We start from the raw sequence: 19,589 nt of genomic DNA, 5'->3' as shown, positions 1-19,589 counted from the left end.
AAGGCCAACGGTATCCTGGGCTGCATCACGTGAGGTGAGTCAACTCTCCTTGAGGTCAACGGGAGCCATTCGACTGACTTCAGAGCAGGGCTTTCCGTACTGCATGTGCAGAGCCGGGCTTATCTCCTAAGAGCACCTAGAGCAATATAACTCAGCAGACAGTACTGACTATACAATCACCACTTCAAAACTCTAATGGTAGGATGTCCCACGTACAGCGACCTTTGGATTATTTACAAGCTATCTAAGAGACACTAGCTATGGAGAAAGAGGCTGCTGGCTGCTTGGCACAGTTCAAATTTTAAGAGCTTGGTTTAGGGGCCTATGTATCAGACTGTTACATATTTGTTCTTTATATTCTTAGTCACTGTATTTACTTGAATACAGAAAGTACAACATGGCTTGGCTTTTCCTTCTCAACCCTCTTATCACAGCAGCCACAAAAGTTCCCAGAGCAGAGTTGGTTGCTGCTATTTTGGAAATGACACAGAGACCCAGCTATAAAATTTTCATGCCCAATTATTATTTTGGCAGGCTGGCAGCGTTCGCCTGCAGATTGCATGGCAATTTTCTATTGTTCGTTACTCAATAAAATCTGAGTGGAATCTCTTGATAGATATGCCTCTAACCCAAAGGCCTCAAATTTGGTCTTTGCTCTGCCAAATTTTGAAATGATATTGTAAACAGCAGGAGTGTTAGAATATCTCAGAAAGGTCACTGAAACCTTTTACAACAGGGAGTCTTAGGCTTTCTGACTAAAATCCTATCAGCTGCCTTAAAAAAAGAAAAGGTTCCTCTGCATTTGTACCTCATGTTGTCTTGTATACTGCAATGCCATAAGAAAACTTATAAGATGAGGTTGAGAGTCTGATTTCAATCCACAAGAGCAGAGAAATTCAGTGTTTATACTAGAACCATTACCATTCAGAGCTAAAACTCTGCTCAAACTGATTATCTACTCTGGCATTCCAGCTTTAAAATTATCCTCCAAATAAAAATGAGAACCCCATTTTGTTCAGTACTATGGGCTGAATGCACTATTGGTCAGTATGAAAGCTTGCTCATGCATAGCTTCAAGGGCAGTTTTGGGCATTTGAAGAATGGAAGTTTGGGAATCGGTGCATAGAGAAATAATAACCTACCTTTTTTAAACTTTCTGTTTCATAAAAGTGCATCACAGCCTGCGGCTCTCGTATGATATACTGGCATGCACTCTGTAGTAATGCCACCACAGAGCAAAGCAAGGGTAGAAGACCAGCCACAGCAGTCAGCCGAGCTGTGAGGATTTCCAGAGCACTGGAAAACTTGGAAAATGTTGGTTTGAAAGCTAACACAGTAACAAAGCTGGTACTGGGGGCAGCGGCTGGCACTGTTCACTGTTTCTGATGAACCCGAATCTTGACATTTGGCACAATCACTTTCAGCTAAAGGTTTGTTGCTGCTGAGTTACAGCAAATTAAAAGTCTGCAATCTGAAAACATAACCTGTACATAATACTTGTATTTCTGCCTGGCTAGCATATGAGGTGTTATTCCTTTTTTGGATCTAAACTGTTTAAAAACTCCCAACAAAAATTAAAGTCAACAGATGTTGTCTTCTGAATAAAATCATTACAGAAAAAGTTACTGGACAGTCATAAAACCCTTTGTCTTTGAATAAAATAGTTTGGAAAGATCTGTGTCTATGCTTATGTACTACAGGTCTCAGCAGTATCACTTGATTTAAGCTAATATAAAGCATTCTGTCACCTAAGTGCATCTTTCCAGCTGCTAGTTTATTTTCCCAAACCTCATCTTTTAGTAAAAGAGAAAAAACCCCCAGTCTTTAGCTGTTCAGCTCACAAAGAAATCCTCATAAATATATCAACCTAGTGTAACTGTGGTAGGTATATCTGCGAGTCTACAGAGAGGCCGGAGGAGCAAGAGGTGAGCTGTTCCCATTTAGCTGTGTAGGCGTTGGATGCCTGATGACCATAATTGAAGTACCACCATTGCTAATCACTTCAGAGAAGAAGGACTGGGGAGAGTCACAGAGCTATGCAATGACTGCACCTCACTTTGCTCTCAGGAGAAAGGGACAGGGACAGGCATCATACTTGCACTTTTGGATGGTCTTTCAACTTTGTGGGAAAAGGCAGAGGGGAAGAGATCTCAACCTCCTACCACTTCCCAGTTCCCAAACTACAGCAAAGTATGTCTTCCACCATGCCAGACTGAAGCAGGGGGATGTGTGTATGTGTGGGAAGAAGGTTTCTTAGGCAGAGGCATAGCAATCCCTCCCACCACGCTGTACAGAACAGCAGTGGATCAAGTCTGCAGTTATTCTGCTCCCCAGCAGCCTAGAGAGCAATCATTGAAGGATCCAAGTCTTTCCTACCGATTTGTCTTCAGACACAAAGGCTACTACACAGAGAAAGAGAATATTCTGTTCCCCATAACCATAATAGACAAAATGAGAAGCAATAGGTCTCACTTGCAGCAAGGGAGTTTTGGGAAAGCATTCTGACAGCTACACCCAGGAATTACCTGGATCCTCCAGGAAGAAGGGCATAGCCTGGGACGGAGAGATGGACTAGATGAACTCTCTTCCAGCCCTATTTTCTAGGATTCTCAGAAACCCTCTCTGCAGTCCTCCATCATAGACTCATTAATCCCTGCAATGCACAATACGATGTGCAGTGGAACACCGTACACTTTCTGATGACTTTAGCCACAGTTGCAGAAGGGGAAATAGAGCTTTGTCCAATTATCTTGATGTTGGTGTTGTGAAAGTTTCCATAACATGTAATAAAGCCTGCTTGGTTAGGGGCCAGATGCTCCTTTGTCCTTGCTGAAGAGGAGAGGAGCAGAACCCAGCTTGAGCTGAGCACAGGAGAAAGAAGAGGGGAACAATGCCTCTGCAATGTGGTTTTGCAAAACTACCACAGAATTGCTGCTTTTTGAGTCCTGGGGGACAGTAGTTGAGCAATACAATACGGTATATTCATCACAGGCAGAGTATAAAAAGCTAGATAAACAGCAAACACAAGCCCTCTGGGAGGGGCAAACCAGTGATTAGTTGTAGCGGCTGTAGAACTGTGGGGTTCTGGTCCCACTTCTGTTACTGGTGCCAAAAGGAGAGTACCAAGGGAATCACAGCAGCATGAAAACCACGTCTGCTGCCAGAGAAAGCACTTGCTGAATTCTGTGCAATGAAGTTTCATCTTTTCTGCTGTCCTTGGACATAAGAGTTAATTCATGTGCAACTCAAAGTGACTCTCATTTATTCAGGGTTTGCTTGTACTACTGCTAGTACAGCAGTTCTTTCTTAAAGTTCTTTCTTAAAAGGCAGGTGTTTCAAATCCATTGGATTTGGGTCTTCTCAAATCATGTGATGTTTTCTATGAGTGTAGTGGGGGTCCTATTCCAGGATTCTCCATAAGAGAAACGAATTCAGAGTGGTAGCATTATAGATATCATTGCTTAATTCACATGGACAAGCAAACATCTCTGCTGCTGCTTCTGCTGCTATGCTAACAATAACAAATCAGCTCATGTTTTTAAATTATCAGAAAAGAAACTTTAGGTGTTTTTTACCTGCAAAGAGGTTCTACAAGGTCCTTGTCAAGAAAATCATGATCTTTCTTTACTGCAGCAATGTCAATGGGAAACTGGGAGTCTATAAAAGGAGACAGAATATTAAGATGACTGCTTGCTATTCAAATGAAAATACATTGCCTACACCTAAAATGCTTTGCATGTGCTTGCTCACTGAAATCTAGTATGACCGATTTCACTCAGCTCTGGTCCCCTTACAGCTGTATCTGTGACCCTTTCAGTCGCTTTATTTTTTTTTCTGTTAAAGGTATAGTTGAATGTCCTGTGCGCCAAAGAGAGAGCAAGATTATTTCATTTTGGCTTTAATAAGATATTCAATTGTTAGCTGTTCTTTCTAGCGCCTAGCACAAACGAATGAGATCAGGGAATTACCAACACACTTGCTTTATCCACATGAGCAACAAGGTTCTCCATTCCTATCACAGTGACTTAATGAGTTGCTTGCTAGACAGACTTTCCCCATGAAACACAAATGTTCTGCGCTTTTTACTTTTAATACAGGTCCAATAACACCGATTTCAGACAAAGGGTTACTCGAGTAACAGAGACAAAAAAATGAGCTGAATTATAACCCCCAATATTAGCTAAAAGCCAGACTAGTGTTCTGGAAGCTGACATTTGTAATGAAAAGTGACATGGCTGCAACACATTAGCGGGCTCCGTAACGGTGGGACGGGTTCCAGCGCTGTGGCTGCTCTCCAGACTGCTCTGCCATGCTTAGGTACCGCAGCAGGGCGCTGGGATACAGCAACTGCCGCCAGCATTTTCAGACACTAGTGCTTAACACTGACATAATAGATGCCTGTAAAAAGGACCTTGTTTTCAGAGACGCAGACTGTCTAGAGTGCATATTGACTGTATGGGAACTGTGGGAGCCCAGCACAGGTTGCTTTTTGGAGGGAACATCCCTTTGAGTTTGGCAGGCAGCAGGCTCTCCTTTCCCTGGCAGGGTGGGGATCTGAGATACTCTGATTACAAGGTAGACACAAAAATACTACTGGGCACCCAGGGACTGTGGTAGACACACATCTACGTCAGCTTTGGTCTGGCAGGCTTATTAGTCTGAGTTCCTTGCTGGGTTTAACAGAGCCCGCCCGGCTCCTGAGGAGCCACCTGAGCATCTCTGCATGGTGCTCCCAGTACCCGGGCACCCGAGCGGCTTATCAGGAGCCAGCGCCTGAGCCCTGAGGGACGTCAGCTGTCCATCAGAAGCTGCAGAGGTGTCCTCGTCCATCCCACGCACGGGGATGGATGGTGTCCGAGCCGGCTCTCAGCTCTCTCTGACCTGTGCGGTTTCTTGGCCATCGCTCCGTACGTGGGGCTGTGCTGCCTCCAGACCCAAGCTGACCCTGGAAGGTGTCCATTTGGCAGAGCTGTGCTTCAGCTAATAAGCCTGAGCGGGCCTGAGCTGGCTCTGTGTCTCTGGCAGAGAGAATATGTAGTTTGGGAAAAACGAGGATCAGCTGCAGTTTCCCTCTCAGCATTGAGCTAGGGAGAGCAGGAAAAACCCAGCCCCTGTCCCCGAACTGCTCCTGAAGGCAGCAGCAGTGCAACCACCTGCCCTGCCCTCGGGGACGCTGCTTCCCTGGGCACGAACTTTACAGCTAGGAAGGGGACACGGCCATTTGCGTTGAGTTAGCACCAAAATACTGGCTTTTCTTGCTTTGCCAATGTAAAACGCAGCTCAGATTATTCACTTTTGGTAACTTTGCAGAGTTTTTCAATCTTATTTTCAGTAAGATTGAAATTTTCAGTAACTTCCAGTGTTTTCAATCTTATTTTAGACACAGTTCAGGAAGTTTAAAAAAAAAAAAGAGACCTATGTATTTGGATTTTTTTGTACTTGTTTTTGTTAACCTTTGAGGTTTACAAAAACTATGTCCCTCTTTTCTTTTTCTTCCCATGGCTATGAGGGCAACAATCTTACTTTTCCTTGGCCACTCGTTTGACTCCAGCAGCTGAGGCTTTGTGAAGCAGCCAGCCATGGGCATAACTCAGTTGAATGTGGAGTTGGCCAGCTGCAAGCTCTCCTGGCAAGGGCCCAGTGCACTTTCAGTACCGCACAAAGAGGAGAAAAACCTACTTACCCTCATAGAACTGAGCATATTGGGGAAATCCAGCTGCACGTAACCAGTCACACGCTTCCTTTGCTTCAATTTCTGAGCAGAAAGAGAAAAGTTCACACTTTGTTATTTTGCTTTAGAAGTTTTTTTAATTACAAGAAATAGCAAAGATACTTGGTAGGAGCTGTCTGTTGCTTAAAAGCACTGTCATCGCTCTGAACTATTTTTTAATAGCATCAGAAAATAAGAGTCCCTCAAAGAAATCCCCCTGCCTCCAGAGGACTCTGGGGTTTGCATAGCCGCTTGGTGACCAGGATGAAGTGTTAATCATCTCCGTGCAGCAAGGGAAGTTGCCCAGCCAGGTTTGTGGTCCTGTGTCCTATCCTCCCCCAGGGGGTAGCTGTTGGGGAGAGGTGAAGATGAAGCAGGGTGGAAATGGGGTGGCAGGGAGCACGCACTGTGTTTTCTCCTGCTCTGACACTTCTTGCGGAGAAAAACCCCACGTGAAAGCCACTCTGCCAGGAAAACCCCAGTGCAGGTCTCACGTTACTGAAGGGACAATTGCACAGGCAGGATGCGCCTTCCTACCTTTAGCCATCTGAACTCCATTACGCAGACTCCCTCCATAGTCAACAGAGAGACAGTTACTTCCAAAGGGTGATTCATTTCACCTTAAAGTAGCGTCTAAAATAGGTAGGATAAATCAACTACTGACAATGCTTTTCTCTTGTGGCTGCTAACAGAGGGAGGATAAACAGCTACAGGTATGTCTGTGCAGCTAAATAAAATAGATACAGGCAGTAGCTTCAAGCACTGGACCCCAGACCGCTCGCTCTAATTTTAATCCACTTCCAGGCCTGTTTTGGACTGTTTCAGTTATCTATCAAGACAAATCTTTTCTTGAGAAGGCTAGTACTAAGCAGTGAGGAGAGGAATCAGTCTGTGTCATCTTGTCCCTGCCTCTCCACTATTTAGAAGTATCGACACAGCTGATGCTGGACTAAGTTTCCCTTTCAGCCAGCTTTCACTGGGTAAGATGTATCCCACGCCTATGGAAAAGGTGGAGGAATCATCAGCTGGACCAGAGAATCGTCCCTCCTTATTTTGGGGGTGACGGTAGGAATAGGTGAGCACGAGGGAATGGAAGAAAATCACATTCAAGAGGGAGACTACAGAAAACCTAAAGCATTTTGCACAGGAGAGGCAGATCCACCCCTTGCAATTACTAAAGCAGCAGTAAATAAATGTCAGCTACACAAAAACAGAGGATAAATTCTGAAGTGTCTCCAGCGAAACAGAGTTTGTGCACTCCAGCAGTCACACACAACGGCTATGCACCCAACCTCTGAGACGACCGACGCATGTTGACAGTAGGGTACCTCAATTTTTACCAAGCTCCACGGGCTCATTTTATGGAAGGGAGGGTGCCAGGCCCGGCTCTGCCTGGCACCCGCGCTGCCTGCATGTGCAGCTGCTCCCAGAGCGACCAGCGGAACAACTGAAAATAGAGGCTCAGCCAGGTAAGTGCGGGTTGCTGAGGAAACCTGGGCAACATCTCCTTGCTGCCCAGATCAAGATCAGGATCTACCACTTGAACAGTTTCGGTTTACAAGATCAAAGTCGAAACACGTATCTGCACCTCTTACATTTGCAAAACGCTAAGGAATGGAGTGTGCAGGTGTTGAAGAAAGTAGACATTTTATGTCGCTTATTATCCAACCTGAATGAACCAGCCAAGGGTTTTGGCACATTTGTGGTTGTAAAATCTAGGCAGCCGTAATACAAACCCCTAAATATAAAACAAGCAATGGAGCTGGAAAAAGAAAATCAGGCTCAGTTGCTCTTCTGCATGCTCTGCTTTGCATGCAAAAAAAATTCCAGTTGTAAATCTGTTTTCTACTAAAGTGCATTTTTATAGATAGGAGATGCTGGCATGAATTTTTCCCCATGTAATTCTGTTCAAATCACTCATTATACCCTTAATGACTTTACCCAATGAAGCTCACCATAAAACTCTGCAGTATGTGATCCACACGCTTTTCTGATCCTCTAAATACCGAGTCATGCCAGCAAATTTTGTTGCAGAAATCAAAATTCAGAATACAAGGTCTACTTATCAAAAGCCCGATTTCCCAAAGATGATTAGACAGCCAGTAACAGCTCCGCAATGGCCGCAATCATTAGCAGTGCTGAAAAGGATTTACCACCAGGTCTTCATTTGCTTTGACATTAGTTCATGTCAAGGCCAAAAAAAGGAGTATGAAAGTACATTCAGTTCTTAACACTGCACAAAAGAATGAGCAGCTTACATAAAACGTGGCTCTCACTACTGCACATCTGTGTGCTGAAAGCACATCTCTATTATGTTCCAGTGAGACTGAATATTTGTATTAAATGCTTGGAAAAAAGACAAGTCTTTATACTTTTTTCTTTTGCTTAATTCAATCTCATGAAACACAGATGAATCAATCCCATTTCAAAATGTATTTTACAACTCAGAACAGCTGTATGTACATTCTAGCTTCATCTGGCCTGGAAGCACAACTAACAGAGGCTGTGGGTGATGGAGAATGCTACCATTTAATGCTCTTATACGCTTATCATATTTCAATGTTTTTTGCAGTTGGCTGCTCAGAGGAGCTTGCTGAGGAGTCTTCCCGCAGCCCAAGTGAGATCTGAAAAATCTCAGGTTGCAGTGGATGAATAATTGCAGGGAATAACCAAGGAAATAAATCTCACCCATTGGTGGTTTTTTTTTTCTTTTGTATGAGACTGTTTGCAACACACTGCAACCAGTCAAAAATGATTGATGGATGAACTTCTGCTTTCAAATCCTTGACTCTATCTCCTCCACGAAGGAATCGATCGGGAGTATTCTCATTTTCTAAATGATCATCTGAAACAAACAGATTCCCCCTCGAATAAGATTTGCTAAGTCAGCTTCCAGGATACTGGGTCTCGGACACGTACCAGTGCCCAGTTCCCTCCCTTACCTCTCTTTCCTTTTTGGTCTTATTCAGAGGGCAGCAGAAGGGGAGAAGTGCAATGTGCTGCTGGCCCAGCCAATAATATGACTTTGCTCATATCAGTCTGTTTCTACGAGATAAAGGCACCTGTTCCAGCCATCCCCCTCTTGGCCGCTCCTGCAGTTTGGGTGAAAAGGCAGAGCCAAGGATTTACTCCTCAGCAGACACCAAAGGTGATTTCTATTATCTCGCTCTGGGCGTGTGATCCAAGTTATAGTTCAGAATGCAGTAGAGATTCTTTCATTACTGGATATTGTAATCTTAAAACATAATTTGAAATGCTCAGTTTAACCTTCTCTTTCTGTGCATAGACTCTAATATTTCCCTTTTTTACTTGCTAGTTAAACATCAGGGAAGATGATGAACTTCTTTCAGTGAAGACTTCTTTGAGAAGAGATGAGTACAGCATCAAAAAGACCTCACTGAAGCTGTCAATGAAGGGTTGCAGAAATACTTTTGGCAGTGTTGGTCCAGTTCTGTTCCCACGTCCAGGCTAACGCAGGGGTCTGAACCAGCCTGCAGCAGCTGCACTGTCTTGGTGCAACCCTTGAAGGACCTGGAAAACTACATGTGTTCACAGGTGGCTCCAGCAGCTTGTCAACAGCACAGAGAAGGGCTGTCATACCAAGAAGAGTGATTTTAGACAGGACATGGCTTGTAGGTTTGTGCTCAAGGCTGGCAGGAGCCACAGGTCCTCCCAGAGGACCACCAACCCACAAGCAGCATCTCCCTTGGCATGACCAAAAGGCTGCTCACCCCAGCACACCTGATGGTGGATTTGTGCTTATGCACCACTGCCCTGCTCTGCTGACTGAAAAAAAAAGTCAGGGATAATTTACCTACTGCTTTCCACTTGCTTGTGCAGCAGTTAATGACAAACATTAATTATTAAGGCTAGATAATAATTCAGTCACAAATATCAACAAGCATCAATATGTCTCACAGTACTTGAATTCTCAGGGTTTTTTTTTCCGTTTTTAGTTAAAGCTTGACAGGAAACAAGTTTCTCTTTTCCATTTCACTTTTCTACCAGTAGCGAGTTATAACTGAGATCCACACATGCAAAAGCCCTCCAGCAACACTGCTGGGGAGATCAGGGTGATGATCTCCTCATGGCCTCCATATCCCCCTCATCTATCAGCTCTTTCCAGGAGGTATGTCCAAAGTCCCCCGTGCACAGACATTGCTGCTGACCTTCCTCGCATTTCGCCCCAGAGGGTCCCCGGAAGTTGCCCCCTGCTTCACCGAAACCTTTCAGTGACCATATGCAAGCAGGACTTAAAACCTTGTCACACGCCTCTTTGATGAGCCAAGCTATCTTCCCCCCCCACTCCCATGGGACTGTGTTTTAATCTTTCCTCCTAGAGTTGTCCCACTGTGTATTAAATTAAATGGTTATCAGAGACACCGATACGGTAGCCCAAAGCACATATTGCACAGTAGAGATTGAAGTGCAAATCTCTGATCCGTTTTTTTAAGTAGAGCAAAATAAGGGGAGAGAGGTTCACCCAGGAAACGTGACAGATGTTCAGAGCACAGCTGGGACTTGGCTTTGAGTCCACCTCTAGTGTTAAGCAGGTTTGAACTTGTCTCCCACAGACCATGTGGGTGCTCTGGCTATTCTGGGGCTGAAATGGAGATGGTTGCTTGCAGTCTTTCTCTCTCTCCCAACACTTTCTCTGATTCTTCACAAGCTGCTTTGACAGTGCCCAACACCAGAGGAAGGCTCCAGCAGCCAGCTGCCACCAAAGGGGACATCCTGCCCTGCCTGCACCATGCTGGCTGGCTCCTTCTCCTGCTTCCCTTCATGCCACACCGGCTCCTGGCTAGCCCTTCAGAGATCTAGCTCAACCCTCTAAGCTGGCAGAAAACTAACCCCCCCCCAACCGGTAATGGTCGGCTCTTGGATCAGCAAGTTCACTCAGATCCTCTAAGGGTCCACACCAGCTGCATTTTAATGAGCCCAAGAAAACCAAACCACTGGGACAGTGCTTCCTCACATGAAAGAGAACTGTCTAAAAATTTGTTTGGAGAAAATTGCTCTGTCAAGAGAAAATCATGTAAGTAAATTAATTTTCTAGCTTGGGATCTTATCACTGTTCATTAATATCGGTGCTAAGACCTAGATACCACAATCCTTTCCCTTTCCCTGTCTAGACATCAGCATTTCATCTTGTTTCTGCCTTTCTGCCATTCTCCCTCTGTCTCTTCTATCTTCTGTTTTGGTATTTCCCCCCTTTTTTTAAACTATATTTTTTATTTAAGATTCAGATATCCCTTTGCACAATGCAGTGAAAGAAATAGCAGCTAGAATAAAAAGGTACATAATTACCCCATCTATTGTGTTTATATCAACTTTATGTGATAACCTTTATTATTCATCTGTCTGTAACAAATCACTGTTTATGCTCACTTTTTTATTCTCCCTATATTGCTCACCACTTAAATCTAATTTATGAGACTTAAGATAAAATATCTGGGAGTTTAGAGAAAATGATTAATCAAGTCATTGCAAAGTAGTGTATTTTACTCTGCAGGCTGCATCAGTGAGCTCCAGGGGCCATCACAAGCCGGTCTGTTAGGTAGAAGAGGTCTCACTCTTGCAAGCTTTGTTTGGGAGAAGAGTAACAGCTTGGTTACAGCTCACAGGGTTTGCAGGTGGTTAGTCTGGTGCTATGCTTTACATCATTAACTTTTGGTCCTTGTCTTACTCTCTCCTTCAAAAGGAGGAAAACGGTTGGGATGACAGAGTTTGTACTGCATCTTCCAGAACAACATCTACCTGGAATTTTAGGGTCAGTTTGGAGGCTCAGATCAACCCTGGGTTTAATAACACCTTTTACTCTCAGGAGCCACTGTGGACCTTTGTGAAAGGCTAACCAGAGAATACTCCTGGGGTGGAAACATCGGTTGTGTCTTAAACCTGAGGCATGCTCAAGGCAGCTGTAGAAACTATGCGGGAGAGCTTCCGCCTTGCCTCGCTGGTCTTGATGCATCCCTTTTGCCCCATACGCCTGTCATGTCACCAACAAGCCATGCCACCACCCTGATGTTTTCCCAGCAGAGCACTCATGAGTGCAGATGGGATCTATAGGAAAGCTAAGTGCGGGCTGAAGCTGTATAAGAACAGGTCCAGCATTTTTCAGCTTCTTCTTGCAGCCCAGTCTGAGGCACTTCAATGGCCCTCATTACTCTCTTGCCCCTACATCTCATAGTCTTAAGATATTTATCCATGTAACTCTTATTCTTATTTTACAAATGGGGATTTAAAGCACTTCAAAAGTGCATAAGCAGGTTAGACAAGATTGGTGGGAATTAGGTGCCTGACTCCTTTAACTGCCCATAAAAATATGGCTATGTCACTCATCAGTTACTAATACCCTTAGAAATCTGGTCTAGACAGACCAAATCCCAAATTTCTGAAGTTCTTAGATACCTAAACCCATCACGCCATTGTCACTCAGCTACTAGGTAACACTGAAGGCTGATAGGTTTCCATTGAATGGCATTTGCAAAGCTACTTCGGAGCTAAGAAATTAGACTACAGTAGAGTAGAGGTGCTAAATTGTAAAGAACAGGAAAATATTTGTATCTATGAGAAAAGGTGACTTTCCAAGGTCACATAGGGAATTCACAGCAAAACAGAAGCTCACATCTATAGCTTGCAAGGAGTAGGCTAATACCTTAACTACTAGATTATGGTCTCGCTTCACTACTGCAAGCAGGTTGGTGTAGATCATGGAACAATAAAAAGCTTCTCATATTCCCTAAGGGAAAAGTCCCATGCAATTTAATAAAGACAGATACAATTTTCTGTAACATTTTCGTGTTGCATTGTACCCACCAGAATTCTTTAAAAGGGAAAATTCTGAAGTTTTATTTATAGGATGGTATAAATTTCTGTGCAAAGAATATTGGTGTCTCTGAAATTATTTAGGCTTTTAGCATAATTTCCTGAGAACTCCATTTGAGGGAATGCTTTTAGGTTGAGGTCTAACGGTTTACCCCATTCCTTTCCACTCTATAGGACTTTTCCAGAAGAATTCCAATAATAACGCAAAGGTAATTGTACCATGCACCTGTAAAATTACCATTTATAGTACAAATATATCATAAACAAAATAAAACATAAGCATACAATGAATTTATATTATTTTACTATGCTATGGTGCATACTCTTCAATAAATCCTGATAATAAGGTTTTCAAAAGTGGAATTTCATAGGAATGATTTTCTATCATGCTGTATAATTACTATTATAGACAAGGTTATGTTTTGCAAGCAAGGAACAAATAAAGCTGTCAAAGTGTTATTTTAATAGACCTTAAGCTTTTGCAGAATATTGTGGTACCAGTAATAATACAATAAAATATGGACCTTTTAAACTACTGTGGCTGAATATAATTCAAATGTCAATAGAAAAAGATCCTTTCAAGCTCATGAGTAGTTTTTTTATGTGTAATTCTTTACACTTGGTAAATAATAGTCAGATGATGTCCATTCATGCTCTGACTTCTTAGAAAGGTTGAAAGTGAGAAGCATGATTATTTATGGACATGAAAAAAAACCTCATATGCTGAGAGATGAAAAGATTGGGACTGTTTACCTTGAGGAGCAGATGAATAAGGAGGGGTTATGATAAAAGGGTACAAAATCAGGGGTAATACAAAAATAGGAAATTGGGAACTTCTATTCATTCTACCTTGCAGCACAAGGACAGGGAGATTAATGAAAAGGGAGGAATGAAAAAGAAGGAAGGCAATCTGAACTGATAAAGTATTTTTTTAAAGCCATCTATAAAATTCATTGCCAAAGGACACTGGGATCAGGACATGAGTGGGCTCAATACTGAGCTGGAGTCTTATCTGACTACTCACTGCTACCACCACATATTTGGAAAAGGATTCTCCAGAACAGAATAAATGAAACCAAACATAGTGTTACGAGATTATTTTTTCCTGGTTAAATGACCCCTTATCTAGCTTTTCCTTCTGAATTACTGACATTTCTATTGCTCAGACATAGTCTGGGACTATATAAACTCTTTCTTTCAACCACTATGACAATTGTTTTGTTCCCTACTATAACCAAATTCTGCACAGCCCCGCTGGGAGACTTCTTGTAGCCTTTTATCTTAAGCACGGCTGCATTGCCCAAGAAGAAAGGTGTGTTATTTTGGCAAGGAGTTAGGAACATAACTCCCCTTTGGGTGGAAGGATTATGCTGAATTCCTGTCCTAAATTAATGGGATACTGGTAAAACTGGTAGGCCTGAGGTTTACACAGGATTCACCAGACATGAAACTTTACGAGTCTGGGAACACTGTGCTTGTATTAACATTTTTTACATCTAGATCTCATCAGAGCTAGGTATATAACACAATGGTTTCACTATGCTAATAACATGAAGGCAGCTATGCAAATAGCATCTCAACAACAGGGAAAACACTAACAGCTGGCAGCGTAGAAGAGACCTTCACACCTGTACTACACCCCACAAGCTCTTTAAGCTGAGAGGTGACTTGCGGGGGCCATTGAAGCAGCCAGCACAACAAGCCAGCAGGGACACAGGGACACATAAAGACCTCAGGAGCAAGAAATAACCTGAGGGACTCCCAATTCAGAGTAATTAGCCGCCCTTCCAGGCAGCCATCACCATCCCTAAGAGTCTTTAGCATGAGATCAGTTCCCCAGGGAATTCTCCTATTATGTAGACTTCTAAGTAACTCCCTCTGCTGAGGGACAGGGTGTTCAGCACAATCAGGTACCTAAATATGAGAATGCAATGAGATTTGGACACCAAGTAGTTGTCTTAATATTTGAAAGTCTCAGACATAACATTAATACCACAGCAAAGACATTTAATAGTGCCAATTGATGCTGAAAAGTCACATCCATGTTATATGGCTCAGCTATGTGATGAAACCAAGATTCAGGTCCCCCTTTGAGCGTCCTCTCCAGGTATTTGGTTGCCGCTTATCATCATGATCATTTCTATTTACTGCTGGTTTCCCTTTCTCTTCATCCTTCTGTATCTTCCACTCCGAAGTCACTCAAAACTAACTCTCTGCCATTCATTTCTCTGACATTTTTGCTACTCGCTGTCCCACATGTCCATTCAGTTAATACAACCTTACTCAATGCTAGTTTGTTTCCTTTTTTTGCCATCTCCCTTTTAAATTCCTAAACCAGGATTTTAAATCCCTCCTAACCCAAAAAATCTCTCCCTATCTTCAAGTATCACTTCGAAACCACTTTTCTTCTTAGCTTACAATTGATTTGTACAATGCAGCACTTTGTGATGACACTAATAAAACAATAGCTTGCATCCCACATCTCATCTTGAGGCACTTTAAACGGTTATAAAAACTGATGTGAAAGTTATATATAGGGATCACTTCATCCCTGGGTGAAATGCAGCTGCATTAGGATGAAATGTGGCAGCTGCATAAAAGAACGCTGCAGCAGTTTATGACAAGAAACAAGGAGAATACTTTATCCAGCTGAAACTACTAACGGGATTTATGAGATAGATAAAATTCAAATTATATATATATATTGGGAGCTGACAAGGACACCAGGCTCGCCTCCCTTTAGTCTTAGGAAAAATACTCTGGTATTACTAATGGGCAGAAGTGATTAAGAGCTCGGTTCCCTTCACATCCTCCACCTTCCCCATTAGGATTTTTATTCCTTTTCTTGCCTTCTGACAGCCCCCATGAATCTTGGCTCAGCACAGACTCGGAGGACAGAGTACCACCCACCCATTCCCCGGTACCACGCTGCCCTTCCCACCTATTTGGCCTGCCGTTCAAAACCTGAGCACTGCTGAGAATTAACAAGGCTTCGATACATGAACACCGTATGTCCACTGAAAAATGTGTTTGGATAAAGGTATGGAAAATGTGAGTCTTTAGGGGTTATAATATATTGTATTTTTAATATGGAGGGAACATTACCAATTAGGTAGAGAAGGGATAACAATCCCATCCCTTGGGATCTGTTCCAAAACTTCTGGTGACCCATAGAGTCACTATGGGACAAATTTTGAAAACAGACTCTCATTTTATGAGTTTCTGCTTTTGGGTTTCCAAGTTAAAAGATCTAGGCAGCATGTAAACTTCTATGAAGCATGGACCAAAGAGTGGCCTGAAGACCAAAATAGCTGCTGAGCTCCTATTTAGAAGGGAAACGTTGAGTCCAGGTGATGTTTAGAAAATCTTCAAGTGTATGCTCACTTGCCACCCACATTTGCTATAAAGCCATTTTTACAATGTACCATTGATACTTCCATAACTAATAGATATTAGTAATAAGTAGTCATTGAAACATTGCACCTACATACACCTATTCATGTTATATGTTCATGTTACATATTCATGTTATATATCTTCTATTGGATCACTATTTTTGAAGAGTGAAAGAGCAAGTGAGTGGCCTACAGGCTGCAAAGCAGCTTTGCAGAAAAGGACCTGGGGGTCTGGTGGACACCAACTTGAACATGAGCCAGCAATATGCCCTTCTGGCAAAAAAGGCAGGCAGCATCCTGGGCTGCATTAGGAGGAGTCTTGCCAGTAGGTCAAGGGAGGTGATCCTTCCCCTCTTCCCAGCACTGGTGAGGCCACATCTGCTGTGCTGGGTCCAGTTCTGGGATCCCCAGTAAAAGGAAGGTACAGATTTACTGGAGTGAGTCCAGCATAGGGCTACAAAGATGATTAAGGGACTGAAGCAGCTGACAGATGAGGAGAGACTGAGAGAGCTGGGACTGTTCAGCCTGGGGAAGAGAAGTCTCAGGGGAATCTCATCTATGTGTATAACTATCTGAAGGGAGGGTGCAAAGAGGGCAGAGACAGGATCTTCTCAAAAGTGCCCAGCGACAGGCAATGAAACACAGGAGGCTCCGTCTGAACATCAGGAAACACTTTTTTACTGTGAGGGTGACCAAGCACTGGTATGTGTTGCTCAGGGACGTGGTGGAGGCTTTGTCCTTGGAGGTATTCAAAAGCCATCTGGACATGGTCCTAGGCAGCCGGCTGTAGGTGGCCTTGCTTGAGCAGGGGAGTTAGACAAGATGACCTCCAGACATGCCTTCGTACCTCAACCATTCTGTGATTCTGGGAGTATTTCAGGAAATGTGTAAAAATAACCCTAAACTGACCCAACAGTGAGGAGGAGAAAATCTTCACCAGCAACATCATACTTCTCCTAGCGGAGAATTTCAGATGAAGACTTGCTGTAAGCTCCTCTACACCCCTTTTCTTCTTGAGGAAGACTAGCACCATTGATTTTAGGACCCAGAGAGTCATAGGAAGGGTAAGCGTAACACCAGGGAGAGGTGTAGCTAATAGGAAGTATAAATGTATCAATTCCAACTGTACCACTACTGGAAACTTGCCATAACTTTATACTTGGAATTATAAATGTTATTATCTGTGTACCTGGACTAACTCTTTGGTTAGATTGCTACTACTTTAACTACAGGAGCAGTAAATTCTTCGATCTGTACACAGGGCATGTTTCTGCAGTGCACATAAATTGCACAAGGTGTTTTGTCTGGTACTCTGCCCTTGAGATCTGGTTTGAATTTGGATGCAGCAGCTGGACCCCACTACATGCAGCTTGCAGCTACCCTCCGTCCTTGCAAGGTTTTGAAAAACGTTATCTCTTGCAAGGCTAGGGGAGATTTGCGGACAGCTTGAATTCAAGCAGCGTACAAGATGCACAAGGTCTCTGGAGTGGCCTGACATTCAGAGGGCTCCCAAGAGGATGTAGTGCTGGTCTGAGCATTAGTTTCAGCTCTCATGGGCACTCGTAACTCCAATTAAAGACAGAGATTTAATGTCTCTGGAAGTCAGAGTTTTCAATCTTAGTGTCCTAAACCGGAGGTCAAGTTTCAGACTTCAGCGCCTCGCTTACCCAACGTGGTTTGCATGTGTGCGGTACTGAAGTTAATTGGTCCGACAGTAATTGGAGCTCGTCAGATGAAAGGCACTATGGAATGCAGGAGAATGCTTCATGTTATAATTTGAGTGAAAATGTAAACAGTACCCCAAAAGATAGATGTTGTCATCATAAACTTTCTCTCTGAATTATGCAGATAAGTAGAACAAAATGCAATTCCTTATCAACGTATTAATTATTCTTTGATTATACCCTTCATGTGCTGGAGATGTTCAAATTACATGTGGGCAATCAGATATACTTCAGAGAATCTCTACCCATCTGAGGTGGTCTTCATGCTGTGAATTTATATTAAACACTGAACATTAATATGAAACTGGCTCCCCTTGGAGATAATACTTTGATGTATTAATAAAAAAGACTTCTCAGTTCTTGTTTGTCATAAATTAAGATTAAAGCACTTTCTTTTGGAGTCCTGTGTGAGATGAGTAATTTGTAGTGCAAGAAACATTGTAAGATACAGCACATACAGAAGAGCTCAACTATTCAAGACAGAGGTCCGAATCCATGGTCTGCGCGCAGTGAACGTAATGCAGTGCGCTGAGCTCCCACCTGCGGTTACCAGATTATCTGCCGTCATCAGCCGATTAACGCTACAAGCAGATCTGCCTTTAGATCCCACTGTTTCCTTATTAGCTCTTTCCATGAAAGGGCCTATTGAGAAAGATGTCCTGGGTATTTCTTCTGAAAAAATTAAACCCCAAGCAGCAGAATGTCAGTTGTTCACACAGTTTGGAAGAAGTTGTCAGCTACACACAAGCCAGTAACAGGAGGGCTGACATTATCCTGAAAGTACAGGCAAGAGCTGTACCTACACACCCGGATGACTTTTTCTGATTCACAAGCATATCGTAATTATTATCATTGAAGTATATCAACATAATTAACATTTCATCATGCCTCAAGACTGTAGTGAAAAATCCTTTATAAAATGAAGGTTAACATAATTCATGGATATCTACTGGTTTATTATTTTTATTTCTGAGAGGATTAAACATCAAAGACCCATATCTGTTTAATGCTTTTTTCCAGCTGCTATTTACTACAAGAATATTACTAAGGAGAACTGCCAGGATGTCTTCTTATGACTGTATGAAGAAATGAAAAATCAGTAAATTAATACTAAGCACAAGTATTATTTTCTTTGTCTGGATATTCTCAGCTTGGTCCATCTTCCTCTTTGGAGTTAGACTGATGCTATGTCAGTGCCAGATGTGCTCTGCCATGAGCAAGTGTTGGACCAGACGACCCCTCTTGTTCGATGGTTCTACTACTTTTTGAAATTATTTCAGTGATTGAAGAAATAGCACATGCTTATGTAAAGATGTTATTGTGAACTAAATTTTACCCTTTGCTTTGACTGTGCAGTGCTGTCAAAACAGCGGAGTCACACTAGTGTGTGGTTCAGCGTGATCTAGTCCAGAGCCACTAATTACATGACTGTACACTGATCTTTGTAGAGTCATGAGAAAAACAAAGAGATTAAAGGAAACAATTACTTGCTTACTAAAAAAAGAAAATCTTTCCTCACTCTGTCTTCACAAAGGCACCCATTTTTACAAAAGTGCCTTCCAAACACTCCTCTCCAACACAAAAACAGTACTAAATGTGGGAAAGTCAAATTAAAGGTTCTTTTTACAGCAGCAGTGGAGCTACTGTTCAGACAGCTCTTCAGACAGTTTCCATCATCCATCACACGACGGAAATTTTGTTTAATTTTGCTGAATAGATACAGATAACTTTCAGTATCAAAGCAGCAAACTCAAAGGCCAGAATCTTAAGGATATTTCAATTTCCTAACTGGTAGGGTGCAGATCTTCAAGATGTTTGAAGTATCTAACTCTCATTTGCCTTCCCAAGCACCTTTGATTCTGATTCACCCGATCCTGTCTTCTACTACCGGGTGGCTGCAGACATGAGCAATTAGAATTGCAGCACGTGGGT

At 42.7% G+C, this 19,589-nt stretch overlaps 1 long non-coding RNA gene across 1 annotated transcript in view; it reads right to left on the bottom strand.

Moving 5' to 3' along the window:
- Positions 1 to 3,575: 3,575 nt before the first annotated feature.
- LOC104076805 overlaps positions 3,576 to 19,589 on the bottom strand; it is a 40,487-nt gene continuing 24,473 nt past the window's right edge. Inside the window, exons 2-3 of the long non-coding RNA XR_683518.1 lie at positions 5,684 to 5,755; positions 3,576 to 3,657 (exon numbers count right to left, since the gene is read on the bottom strand). This is a non-coding gene — a long non-coding RNA (uncharacterized LOC104076805). The remainder of the gene's footprint in view (positions 3,658 to 5,683; positions 5,756 to 19,589) is intronic.

The sequence above is a fragment of the Fulmarus glacialis genome, unplaced genomic scaffold (genome assembly GCF_000690835.1).
Source record: "Fulmarus glacialis isolate BGI_N327 unplaced genomic scaffold, ASM69083v1 scaffold3545, whole genome shotgun sequence".
NCBI classification, from domain to species: Eukaryota; Metazoa; Chordata; class Aves; order Procellariiformes; family Procellariidae; genus Fulmarus; species Fulmarus glacialis.
This window is presented reverse-complemented; position numbering and strand designations above follow the sequence as displayed.